The following is a 13,316-nucleotide window of genomic DNA, read 5'->3' as shown; positions in this document are numbered from 1 at the left end:
CCCTTTGTCCCCCGCCTGCACCCCTTTACGGCCCCTCGCCCCCACGCCCATTTCAGCCGCCTCTCCCGCGGCTCCAGCTCACACTTGATTTTTTTTGTGGAGGAGAGTGGGGGGCTGTACGTGGGAAACTAGCCAAGAGTAGACCTCGCACGCGCCCGTTCCTGCGTAGAGGCAACCAACGAGTTAGTTGTTGGAGATCGTCAGCCGGTTTTGTGTCCCCTCCACGTGATGCTTTGGGTGCTCGAGAAGCGAGCGAGGTGGGCAGAAGCTTTTCCGTTGGCTTGGGCAGCTGGGCGGTGCCAGGTGACCTCTTGGGGAAGGGATGGCGTCGGGCCGACAACAGGTCAGATTGCTGGGGGCTGAGGAGGGCGTGACAGTGAGTGAGGCGGCGGGGGACCGTCCAGGGCGGGTGGACAGTGCTGGTAGCCGCAGACGGTGGGGATGCGGGCCGTGGGAAGCGAGGTGAGAGGCCGGGGTGGTGGGGGGGGGGACGGGCGCCGGGAGCTGAGGGCGCCTCCGTTTCTTTCTTCCCGGCTGCTGCCCTCCCCCACCTCATTCCTGCTCTCCTGATACGTGGGCAAAGGCCCCAGAGACCACCACGCCATGACCCCAGATGCCTGATTGGTTGAAATGGGGGGAAAGCAAATAAATAGGCACCCTTGGAAGAGGACCCCAGGATAACCACCATGTGCCAATAAGGGTGCCCAAACCTTGAACCTGGGGGCTTACTGTTTCACCTCACAGCGGGGGGAGCTTGTCCACTGTGGGTAGGAAGGAGGGCTCCATCCCTCCCCTGGGGTTCCCAGAGTGGTGGGCTCAGCAGCCTCAAGAGGGGGCTTGCAGTCTTCTACCCCCTCGCCCAGAGACACTGAGTCATTGTGTGAGAGAGGGGCTGGGAGGCCCCTACCCCAGTGTGCTGGCCTCTGGCCCTCCTCACGCACCTGCCACCCGGTCATGCTGGTGACTCACAGACCCCGTGCAGCGCTCAGGCCAGCCTGCTCCTGCTTGCCTGTGCCTGGCACAGCTGCCTGCATGCCTCCCCTGTGCCCGCCTGGCTCAGGCCACCTGGCCCCTGCCCCCGCCTTCTCTTTAGGAGCTCACCTCCAGCCACGTGCTTCCGGGTCGGGCAGGAGCCGGACGGCCTGAGGCTCGATAGAGTCACACATACTTACTGTTGTTGTTATGGGGATCTGTCGCCTCCTCTTAATCCGGCCAGACGGGGAGGTTTGTCAGGGTGGCGTCAGCGCCCAGTGCGTTTCTGGGCCTCCAGACAGTGGTGTGGCCAGAATGTCCACGTGCCATGCTCACGTGGCTGGTTTTCAGGACATGGCGGTCACGGGCACGGCCCCTGCACACGCCCCTCCCAGGTGTACGATGACTCCATCCCCTAGAGGAATCCTCACCACTGCCTGCAAGGTCCCTGTGTTGTTCCCCTTCAGAGGTCACGACCCTCGCAGCCAGGGCCCTTCCCCTAGTGTCCCCTAGTGAGGAGACACGCCCCCAGCTGGATCCGAGCTCTCATTTCCCTGATGTAGAGGGGAGCCGGGTAAGTGAGGGCTGCAGTGTCCCTCTGGAGAATGGCTGTAAGGAAAACTGGGAATGGCGGCCGGGCACCCTCCCCTCCCCAGGGGTGCGGGGCTCTGGCTGTGTTCCTCTTGGTCTCCTCCACGTTGGGTGGCTTCTTGGGTGATCAGCCTCCATGCACTTGAGGGGGCCGAGGGGAGGCCAGGGTCCAGGCTGGGGCGGAGGTTCTTCCCAGGGCACATGCGTGCCTCCCCACCAGGTGCAGTTTCTTGCCAGTTTTCCATCATCAGGGCACTTGATGACTGAAAGTAACAGAAAGCCAACATGAGGAAAGGAAATGCATCATCTTGGTAGCTGGCACTAGCTGACTCCCTGGTCCTGTCCCGGAGCGAAAGGAACAGACCTGAGTTCAAATCCCAGCCCTCCCGCTCGTCAGCAGTGTGATTCTGGATGTGGCACTCGGCTTAGTTTCCTTATTTCCTCTGTGAGGATCTAGGAGGGAGGTCTGTGCCTGTGCGGGAGAGATGCTGCTGCTGTGGACCCAGCGTGGACCCAGCTCCTGGGGGGCCCATTCTCAGGGCCTGGGAGGAGGCAGTGATGAAGGCTCTGCCACGGTGTTGGCCTGTGGCCCAGAGGGATGGCAGGCGGGACCATCCTTCCGGCTCTGGATGGGGCCGGCCCCTGCCAGAGGGCCTTGATGACAAGGAGCTGGAAGGCCAGGTGTGGAGGCAGCTGACTGCTAGGTGGTCACGGCTCGAGGCGGCTCTGCCAGGTCACGGGGCTTTGGGGGCCTGGAGAGGAGATGCCTGTGCACCTGCAGTGTTCCTTCCCCTCTTCCGTCCAGTCGTCCGGCCCGCAGAGCCTCCTTCCTTGCTGCCCCACCCAGGGGAGTGCTTATGTTGTACAGACGTGGACACTGTCACTGGGAGAGGGAAGGGACCCCATCCCCGGTCATGAAGCCCAGAGGAGCTGCCCCAGTGCCAGCTGCTGGGACTCCGCTGTTCCTGAGACACAGCTGCCTCTGCCAGGCCCCCACTTACTGCCCCGGCCCTGCCGTTCAGATCTAGTGCCCGTCTGGGGCAGCCCAGGGCGAGGGATGCCCACGCAGCCTGGGCTTCGGGAGCCAGGGCCGGGTTACACTGGGGAGGGCCTCGTGAGCCCACACATGGCAGCTGTGGCTCCAACCAAGACCACCACCTCCTGCTTTGGGGCCCTGGTCTGCCAGAGGTGCGGGCACAGACGTGCAGACACAGACGTGCAATGGAAGGAAGGGAGGAAGGAGTGAGTGGTTTGCTCATGAAAAGGAAGTGGCATCGTCCCTGAACGAGTGGGTGTGTGATGGGGGCTGGATTTGCCCTCTGCTTACACCAAGGGAGGGCTGAGAAGAAAGGGACCATTTAGAGTCATCTCGGAAGGGGGCCTGTGCTCTCCCACGTTTCCGTCTTCTCGAGGAGTGACCCCGAGTCCTGGAGGGCAGCACCCTGCCCCCCACTTCCTGTCTCCGGCCAGGGAGGGGTCAGGGCACGCTGGGCCCTGGCTGCTCAGAAGACATGGGGAGTGAGCGGGTCGCCAGATCCACACATTAGGGCTGCCGGCCTGCTGGCCTCCAGCTCTGGATTCCCACGGGCCGGTGCTCCCCTTCCCCAGCTATTGCGGAGCAACAGGGGAACCCCAAAAGCAAGTTTTCAGATAGATCGAGCAATTCCATCCACGTGTCTGCTCACGACCATCACTGCCAGCTGTGTCCCTAACGAGGGCCCTGTCGTGTTGGCAGTAAGGCACGGGGTCAGAGGGCACTGGGCAGGACAGCTAGGCTGCCACACCCTGACCCACTGGGGCCCCGGAGGTGTGGTGATGCCCTGGGAGTCAGCAGAGGACACAGGGTCCCCCCACCTCTGTAGGGCACGGGCCCCCAGGCAGCAGCCTGAGAGAGGAAGTGGACGCCACGGGGTGTGGCGGATAGAGGGGCATGTGACACTGGCTGAGCAGAGGCTTCGCCGGGCGGGGCGTCCTGCAGACGGAATCCGGGTCCCTGACAGAGTTCCCTAGAGCCTGGGGGTGGGAGGGGGAGCCAGCCCCTGGGCCTGGTGGCTGCCACTGGTTTACTGCAGCTCCCTGCCTCTGCGGGGAGGTGGGAAAACAGAGTCCCTCACTCGGCAGCTCGGGAATGCGTCTCTTGTCCTTATGAAGGGTCTCGGCCCAAGGCCACCCCGGGATTGCCCCAGTGTGGAGACCCCAAAGTTGGCCCCGACTCTGCCCAGACACTCAGTGGGACTCTGGAGGCCCCCCAGACGTGGGCCTCGTCCCCAACCCCCAGAAGACTGACTCTGCTCTGAGACCGAGCTGCTCCCCAAGCCGGGGCAGGGGCTGCCTCTCGGGAGCAGGGAGGGTGGAGGAGGCCCAAGCTGAGCACCGTGGGGTCAGCAGGTCACACAAAACGTGGGTGCTGTTGTTCCGCACGTAGGGTGGTCCTACGTGTCCCCCTGCCCCTCGCTCCAACCCCTGCCGGGCTCAGATTTTAAGGCAGACTTGTTGGCAGCCTGCTCAGCTCTGCGGGGCCCTTTGATCTGCCAGAAGCCTGGGCAGGCCTCTCGTGCACGCGGGGCGCGCCGGGAAGGAGCTGCGCGGGGGTGGGGGCCCTGCACAGCCCGTGCCGAGTCTGGGGTCTGCGCACCCGCTGGAGGAGAAGGCCCCGCCCTCAGCTCTGGGCCCGCCTGGCGCGCTCTTCCCTGTGCCGCCTTCCTCGCCCCGGCTCCTTGGCCCGTCCCCTGGGGAGGGCTGAGCCGGGACCTGGGGTGTCCAGGCACCGTGTGACATGTTGGGGCGAAGCCCTCCTGGCAGGCCCAGGCCACCGGGAGCTTGCTGCTTTCCGGCTGGGCTGGCCGGCCCTCCCTGCCTGGTTCCGTGCGCCCCTCCGCACCTCTTCCCTCCGGGACCGTCGCTGGCTTCTCATCTTTTCTTCCTCCAATCCATACGGTCAGGCTGCTGGCTCTAAAACCAGCTTCTACCAAAAGCCCGCAGAGACTCTGCCTGCAGGGCGATGCCAGAGAGCCCTCGGCCGCTCCTTGTTTTGCGGCTGACCGGCTGACCGGCACATTAAACCAAACCAGGCCACTCCCTCCGCCCCAGACAGCCCTGGCTCACTCCCGGAATCTTCCACTCGTCTTGGGGCAGGTCTGAGGTTGCTGCCAGCCCCAGAGGTTTGGGACCGAGGACGTATGTGTCCACGCAGATGCAGCACCTGAGACCTCGAGGAACCTTGAGGGAAGTCAGTCTTCCGCACTTGAGGCCTTCCAGCATTCCTTCATCACCCGGAGAGTGTGGACATCCCTCAGGGGTTGCTGGGTCCCCAAAGCAAAGAGCAATTTCCAGGGCTTGGTCAAGTTCGAGGCATCCTCTGAGAACCCCGTGGAGGACTCGCCCCTGGGAGGAGCTGGCCCAGGAGGACCAGGGTCCACCACGTGGCCGAAGGAGGACCCAGATTCCAGTTGTCATTTTTAGGAAGAGACAAATCGGCATCTGAAACAAGGCATCACCTTGCTCTTCGGATGTGACCTTGCTCACTCACCTAGATGCTCCCTGAGCTCCTGGAGGCGCGGACCCCGTGCTCGACTCGTGGGCCAAGACCCCAGCATGCCCAGGACACGATGATTCCTCTGCACCACGCGGCCGTTGAGTGGTGCTTCAGGAACGGACCTCTCTCTGGCTGGCTGTCCCAATCTTTGCTGCTCCTCACAAAGGTGCCCCGGGCTGCAGGGCCGTCGGTCCGAGGGTCTTCCCCAGGGAGTCCGCCTGAGAGAAGGGGCTGAGTCGGCAGGGAGGACGGGAGAGGTGGCCAGGCTGGGGGCCCTTGTCAGCCAGCCTGGGAGGAGCAGAGAACAGTGGGGAGGTGGCTCTGGCCTCAGTGGCCTTGGTGGGCAGCCCACGGGCTGGGGGCGGGGCCCGCACACCGGGCTGAGGAGGCCCCCAGCCTGTGTGGTCAGGACCCAGCCCAGCCACCCAACGCTCAGACCACCACGCGCTGTGTGAAGCTGGGGCCGGGGCAGAGCCAGGGAGGGGACGGAGTGTGGGCCCACAGGGAAGTGCTTTCTCCTGGGGGGCCCTGCAGGGTCCGAGGAGCAGGGTCTTGCAACCTTGGCAGGTGCACTGAGTCCCAGGGTGGGAACTCGGGTCTTCTGGACCCCGAGGGGTGGCTCTGGCGGGTGGGGCTGAGAGAAGATTCCAGCCGCCGTGGTCTGCCAGTGACGCTGCCGGGCTCTGACTCTCTGTGCAAGAGTAGAAGCCTCCTGGGTGGGAGAGGACATCTGACGCTGAGCCAGAGGCCCCTACCCCTGGAAACGGGAGGAAGGTGGGAGGGAGGGGTAGTCAAGGGGCAGGCTACTTCCAGAGTGAGGGGTGCGCTGCTGGGGAGGATGGCGTGGGGAGCAGTTCGGCCTCGTCCTGCCCTGCTGTCCTGGGTGAAACCCAAGGTGAGGGAAGGTTCCGGCCCTGGCCCTGATTACAGGAGGCTACAGCCCCCCGTCCCCCAGCACAGCAGGGACATCCCCATGGATAAAGGAGGCACCGGCTGGAACAACACGGCTGAGGAGTTGGGTGAGAAAGGGGAGGCTGGTGACCACAGCCTGCAGCCATGACCTGGCCTGTTGGGTCGTTCCTACAGCCAAGCTCAGCCCGAGTGCCCCAGACCTGGGCCAGTTCTGGGTGAGCAGGACATGGCCATGGCCCACCTTTGCTGGGAGGCAGGGGGCACTGGAGGTCAAGTGTCCCCTCCATGGAGGCAGTTGGTGGCTTAGACTGGATGGTGACATTGACCAGCTTGCCTGTCTCCTTGGTGCCTGCCCTTCAGTGAGAATCTGGCAAAGGTGTCCCCGAGAAGGGGACAGACGGGGCAGCCTAGCCCTTCCCGAGGGCCCCAGATCAAAGGGGTCCCCCGGCCTGAGGCTGGGGCTGGAGCCGGGGAGGGTGGCCTGAGGTGCCTGCCCACTGTGCCCTCAGCCCCAGGAGCCCCAGAGCCAGGTCAAGGCAGCCCCTGGAGGTGCTCCCCGGCCCGCAGACCCAGTGCTCTTGCCTGGGCCCCGAGCCCTCTCCCGGCCCCCGAGCCCTCTCCCCTCATCCCCTCCAACACTGCTGGTGCCCAAACTGCCGGTGCCCAGCTGAGCCACCCCAGGAGGGCACTGTGTCTTTTGCTTTCTCCATTATCTCATAGGAAAAATGGGCACGATACAAGGTTGTTCGTGAATAGCCAAATAACCTTAAAAAGGGACAACAAAGTTGAAGGAGTTACATTTCTCAATTTCAAAACCCACTACAAAGCTACAGTAATCAGATAGCGTGATACTGGCATAAAGACATAGACCAATGGAATAGAAATAAGCCCGTGCATGTCTGTGGTCAATTGGTTTTCAGCAAGGGTGTGGAGACCATTCACTGAGAGAGAGAATAGTCCCTTCAACAAATGGTGCTGGGATAATGAAGTTAGACCCCTAGCTCACACCATACACAAAAATTAACTCAAAATGGATCAAAGACCTAAATGGGAAGAGCTAAAACTATAAAACTCTTAGAAGAAAACAGGGGTCGATCTTCATGACCTTGGATTTGGCGATGAGTTTTTAGCTAGGACACCAAAAGCACAGGCAACAAAAGAAAAAAATTGATACATTGGACTTCTTCATCAAAATTAGAAACTTCTATGCATCAAGGGACACAGTCAAGAAAGTGAAAGGACAACCCACAGGGTGGGAGAAAATGTTTGCAGTTTACATCTCTGATACAGATCTAGTGTCTAGATCTATGTGTATATATTATAAATTAACTAAATATATAATATATGTACATATTTTATATATATGTATATATATATATACAAGAACTCTTACAACACAACCATAGAAGGTCAAACAACCCAATTAAACAATGGGCAGAGGACTTGAGTGGCATTTTTCCAAAGAAAATATGCAAATAGCCAAAAGTACATGAAAAGATGCTCAACATCATTAGTCATTACGGAAATGCAAATCAAAACCACAAGGAAGTACCATTTCATACCCACTAGGATGGATACAATAAAAAAGATGGAAAATAACAAATGTTGGCCAGGATGTGGAGAATTTGGAACTGCCGTACATTGCTGATGGGAATGTAAAATGGTGCAGCCACTGGGCAAAACAGTTTGGTGGGTCCTTAAAAAGAAAAAGAGAATTCCCATTTGACCTAGCTATTGTACTCCTAAGTATATATACCCCAAAGAACTGAAAACAGGTAGTCAGACAAAAAGTTGTACACGAATGTTCATAGCAGCATTATTCACAGCAGCTAAAATGTGGAAACAACCCCAATGTCCATCAGCTAATGAGTGGTTAAAGCAAGTGTGGTCTATCCACACAATGGAGTAGTAGTCATCCATAAAAAGGAATGAAGTGCTGACACAGCCTGCAACCCGGATGAACCTCGAAATCATTACGCTCAGTGAAAGAAGCCAGTCACAAAAGGCACGTGTTGTCTGACTCCTCTCATACGAAATGTCTGGAGGAGAGAAATCCACAGGGGCAGAAAACAGGTTGGTAGCAGCCCGGGGCTGGGGGAGGCGGTGAGTGTGGAGTGACTGCCAGTGGGTGTGAGGCTCCCTTCTGGGGTGTTGAGAACGTTCTGGAACCAGAGAGAGGTGGTGGTTGCACAACATTGTGACGGTACCAAATGCCACCGAATTGTATGCTTTAAAATGGTTCATTTTATGTTATGTGAATTTTACGTAACCGGCTCCCCACCAAAAAAAACCCAGGGTTGTCATTCTTCGTAAGTCTAATTAATTTGTGTGAAGCCTGAGAGCACACCTGGCATGAGCAATCCTCCTGGGACGTCCCTGTGATAAGCTGTTGCGACAGTACCTTCCAGAGTGGGGACAGCGAGGGACACCGGAGTTACAGGGGAAGGAGGCAATCTGGTAGTGTGTCCTCGCTTTAACTCCAGCCCTGGTGGGGATCTGCATTTGTCACCTCGAAGGCAGGTCCCCTGGGCGGGAGGGAAGGGGTGGGGAGGGGAAGCGCCTGGCACGAGAAGAGCTGCTCAGGCTCTGAGTTTTTGGTTTCCCACCCACTGGGAGTCGACCTACCCTTTCATAACAGGCAAGAGCAATGTCTTTGCAATGTCAGGTTCCCGCAGAGGCTTCTCCGTGTGCCACTGACTCGTCACCGCCAGGTCATGAGCCACAGCAGGCCGCGGAGCTCACAGCAGGAGCTGGCGTATCCATCCTCCATCCGTCCTCTAAGCCGGCAGCCAGCCCAGCCACAGGTGAGGGAGGCTGCTCCCCATCACCCCCCTCCCCTGACCCTCCACCTCTGGCTCCCTGGCTCAGGGACTCCCAGGGGGGATAGTCGCCTTTGGTCTGACCAGCACAGGCTGGCCCTCACCTGAGTGTTCACACCCTGCACGTGTCCCTCGTGCCCTGGTCCAGGCCATGAAGACCCCCGATGTCCTGCCGCTTCATCCTCAGGGGCCTCTCCTGTGGGGGTGGGACATGCCCCTCAGGGCTGCATTCAGAATGAGGCTCAGAGCGGTGGTCGCCGGCCAGCCTGCTTGCTGACCCTCCCGTTGCCTCAGAGAGACCCCCAGCCTCAGGCGCCTTCCCACCCTGCCTGCGGATTTTCTGGAAGGAGCTAGTCTCACCAAATGACCATTCCTACGTCTGCACCTTCAAGCTGTCCAGATTGGGTATTCTGACTTAACTGCAATTGTGGAAAATGCACTTCAAAACCAGAGACCTTGCCAGCCCCCTGCCCACCCCCCGCAGTGGTCAGAAACACCCGGGGACACCAGGCAGGAGCCGGGTTGGGTGCCCCCGGCGCCGGGAGTGCAGTTATGTACGGGGTAGCAGGGTGGCCCGGGATCCTGGGACTTACAGGTGACACGCTTGGTTTGGACAGGTGAAAGGACTGCCCACTCAGGAGGGTCTCCCGCAGGTCCTCGGGTAGGGAGACTATTTGCTGCAGCCCCTGCCGGAGTGGGCAGAGGTGCTGGAGTGAGAGGTGGCTGAGCAGGCCGAAGCCCGCTGCTCTCAGCCAAGATCCGGTGTGCATGACCAACAGCCAGAATTTAAAGCTTCCTAAAAACTTAAAAAAATACTCTAGTAGCGTATGTGTATGTGATTGTTATAACTCCAAATTCAGAAGTGTATGACGAAAAATAAAGTTCCTGTTCACACCCCAAATCACACCCTCCATCCAGAGTATTGAGGTTAACACTGCAGGCATGCCCTTCTAGAACTTTCTCTGGGTCTTATCTGGGCATCTGAGAGACCCTAATAGTTCAGGTCTATCAGGCATATTGTTGTGGAGCATTTTCAACTGAACCCTAAGTCCTGGTGGTCATTTCACATTCGTATGTCCAGATCTCCCTGTCCTTTCTGTTTGTTTCCTCTTCATTCTGAAAAGCGGCCGCATTCTCCTTCTATTCAACCACGCCTCTGCTCGAGAGTTCTGTTATTTCAGACAAATCGACATTAAACCCCACCAGTGAGTCTATGTGAGCACACATGAGTTCTTCTATAGAACAGATGATCAGAAACACGTCTGCTGAGTTATGGGGTGTGCCCTTTAATATTTTAAATAAACATGGCCAAATTGTCCTTCCGAAACACCGGGCCAGGTGAAGCCCCTTGTCATGTGCCCACCTGGACGACAGGTGAATCTCACGAGTGTTTCCATCTGTGCTTCCCTAGGATTGGGAGGTTGAGATGTTCTCATAAGTTCGTGGCACCTTGCGTGTTTCCTGGGGCCCATCTATCCGAGCCCTTTGCCATCTTCCACCTTTGTTGTTGGTCTTTCTGTATTGATATTTGAGGAGTTCTCTATGGATCAAAGACCAGTCTCTCACCTGGAGTCTCCATTGCAGATTCCACCTCGCCCGCAACCATGTGAATCAGTCCACATGAATTCTAACCCACACAGGTGTGTTTCCGGACTCCCATCCTCCCATCTCTGTGCAGGTTTCCGTCTGGACCAAAACCTCACTGTTTCAAATACCATAGTTTAATAGGACACATATTTCTTAATTTTCAAAATTTCTCGGCTATTCTTTCAAATGTTCTCCTCTGTAAGAACTTTGGGCTCGACCTGAAGTCTCATGAATTGCCCTGAATGTGTAGGCTAGTTTTGGGAGAATTGATTTTTTTTCTCAAAATTGAGAATCTTACGTATTTCAAATTTCTCCCTTTATTCAGTTTTTTAAAAAAATTGCTTTTCAATGAAGTTTTATAATTTTTATCATGTAGGCCAGCGGTCCTCAACCTTTTTGGCACCAGGGACCAGTTTTGTGGAAAACAGTTTTTCCGCGGGCTGGGGTTGGGGGGATGGTTTCGGGATGACTTAAGTGCATTACATTCGTTGTGCACTTTATTTCTATTATTATTACGTTGTAATACATAATGAAATAATTATACAACTCCCCATAATGCTGACAGGAGGCGGAGCTCAGGCGGTAATGCGAGCCATGAGGAGCGGCTGTAAATACAGATGAAGCTTCACTCGCTCGCCCCCTGTTCACCTCCTGCTGTGCGGCCCGGTTCCTAACAGGCGATGTACTGGTAGTGGTCCGTGGCCCGGGGGTTGGGGACCCCTGATCTAGGCCTTTTACATTTTTTTGGATTTATTTTTAGATTTTTTTGGCTCTTGTGACATTTTTGACAATGTATTTTCATCAGTCATTACTTGTACAGGAAAGTTAGTGACTATTGAATGTTGCTTTTTGACCTCACAACTTGACTAAATTATATAATTAGTTCTAACATTGATATATATATTTATATATATATATATATATATATATATATATATATATTTTTGGCCGCACTGCGCAGCTTGTGGGATCTTAGTTCCCTGACCAGGGATCGAACCTGGGCCCTCGGCAGTGAAAGTGCCGAGTCTTAACCACTGGACCCCCAGGGAATTCAAACAGCTTTTCAGTTGGCCCCCTTCTGATTTCTCGATAGCACCTACAGTTAGTCATGGCTTGATCTTTTTATTTTCAAATATTTATGGCTTTCAGTTCTTTTTTTAAAGTATATATATTACTGCCTTGACTATGATCTCGAGTGTAATACTGGTAAAAGATGAAATGTTATAAAAATATTGGTGGGACTTCCCTGGTGGTGCAGTGGTTAAGAATCTGCCTGCCAATGCAGGGGACACGGGTTCGATCCCTGGGCCGGGAAGACCCCACATGCCGTGGAGCAACTAAGCACGTGCGCCACAACTACTGAGCCTGCGCTCTAGAGCCCGCGAGCCCCAACTGCTGAAGCCCGTGTGCCTAGAGCCCATGCTCTGCAAGAGGAGAAGCCACCGCAAGGAGAAGTCCGTGCACCGTGACGAAGAGTAGCCCCTGCTCGCCGCAACTAGAGAAAGCCTGTGCATAGCGACGAAGACCCAACACAGCCAAAAATAAAAATAAATAAATAACTTTATAAAAAAAATATTGGTAACGATGGAGACCCTTGTCTGTTCTCCTGACTGTTAAGGGGGATGCTTTTAAAGTTTTACCGTTAATCATGACTTTGGCTGAAGGTTTCTAGAAGAAATCTTTATCAAGTTAGGGAGGTTTGCTCCATTCTTTTCTTGCTAAGAAATTTCAAAGTTTTTAGTAGGAAAGGATATGAAATGCTTTCAACACCTTTAAGATGATCATATTTTTTTCTCCTCACTTCTTAACATAGTGGGTTATATTTATAGATTTACTGATGCCGAGCCATCCTTCTGTCCCAGGATTAAACCCTACATGAAATGCAGGTGTTTTCAACCCCATCCTGGCTGTGGTTTGCTGAGGTCAGCCCCCAAGCCCTCTGGTTCTGATGGTCTGGGTGACTTCTCCTGCCCCGGGGCTCCCTGCTGGGCTCAGGGCAGGTAGCCACATCGCTGTGACTGTGGGGTCAGAGGGGCATCAGTGGCTCTGTCCCCCGTGTACCTCTGGCTGCTGTTCAGCCAGGGTGTGACGGACAGCACCTGTCGGGCCTGGCCTGCCTTAGGCAGCTTCTGGTGCTGTGTGTCCCACAGTCTGGAAAGTTCCCTGTAGAACCCTGGCCCCCTCCTGTCCTGCCCCGGGCTTTCTGTGGCCTGCTTAGTGTCCCCAGTCGTCATCGCCCGTGCTCACGGCGGCACCGTCCTGCCTTGGGGAGGCTGGTGTGGCCTTTCCGGGGTTGCCTGGAAACGGGCGGGGTCTCCGGGGTTGCCTGGAAACGGGCGGGGTCTCCAGGAGGGACTCCACCTGCTCGGGAGGGGGGCTCCTGCTCGAGTGAGTCACTGAGCAAAGGCCTGTCTGGGAGCCTCCAGTGTCCTATGTCTTGTGTGTCCCAAATGGGTGGAGTCACCCACCCCGGAACCCCCCATGTCCAGCAGCTGAGACCCAGGGGTCTGCAGCCTCTCCCCGCACATCTTTGTACAGTAGGTCCTGTGGAATTTTGAACTTGGGGGTGCACGGCTGAGCGCCGTGCCAGGGCTGGAGGGTGGAAGCCTCCCCTCATGAGGTCTGGGCGCTGGCCTGCGCCTGACTTTGTGGGCCTGGTGTCCCCAGCAGGCCGGTGCCCCCGGGCAGATCTGCAGAACGGGTCACGTGGTGGAAATGAAGACGTGCATCCCTTAATCCGAGCAGAAACCACTGCTCAAAGCTGCGGACGCTTGGCTCCCGGCCCCGTAAGCGGGCTGGTGCCTTGTCATTACGCAGAGGCGTGTGGCTCGGCGGCTCCCTGGGGCATGGCACCCGCCCATCTGCAGATTGTGTAGGCCCTGCAGGATCCCTCCTCCGCT

At 56.8% G+C, this 13,316-nt stretch overlaps 1 long non-coding RNA gene across 1 annotated transcript; it reads left to right on the top strand.

Moving 5' to 3' along the window:
* Window positions 1–320: 320 nt before the first annotated feature.
* On the top strand, window positions 321–11,946 carry LOC133090688 (uncharacterized). Its single transcript, XR_009700802.1, has 3 exons — window positions 321–343; window positions 8,676–8,814; window positions 11,702–11,946. It is a non-coding gene; the product is annotated as an uncharacterized LOC133090688 (long non-coding RNA).
* The last annotated feature ends 1,370 nt before the right edge of the window (window positions 11,947–13,316 follow it).

This window comes from Eubalaena glacialis, chromosome 1 (genome assembly GCF_028564815.1).
Source record: "Eubalaena glacialis isolate mEubGla1 chromosome 1, mEubGla1.1.hap2.+ XY, whole genome shotgun sequence".
Taxonomy (NCBI): domain Eukaryota; kingdom Metazoa; phylum Chordata; class Mammalia; order Artiodactyla; family Balaenidae; genus Eubalaena; species Eubalaena glacialis.
The sequence above is the reverse complement of the archived record's forward strand: the minus strand, read 5'-3'. Positions and strand labels throughout refer to the sequence as shown.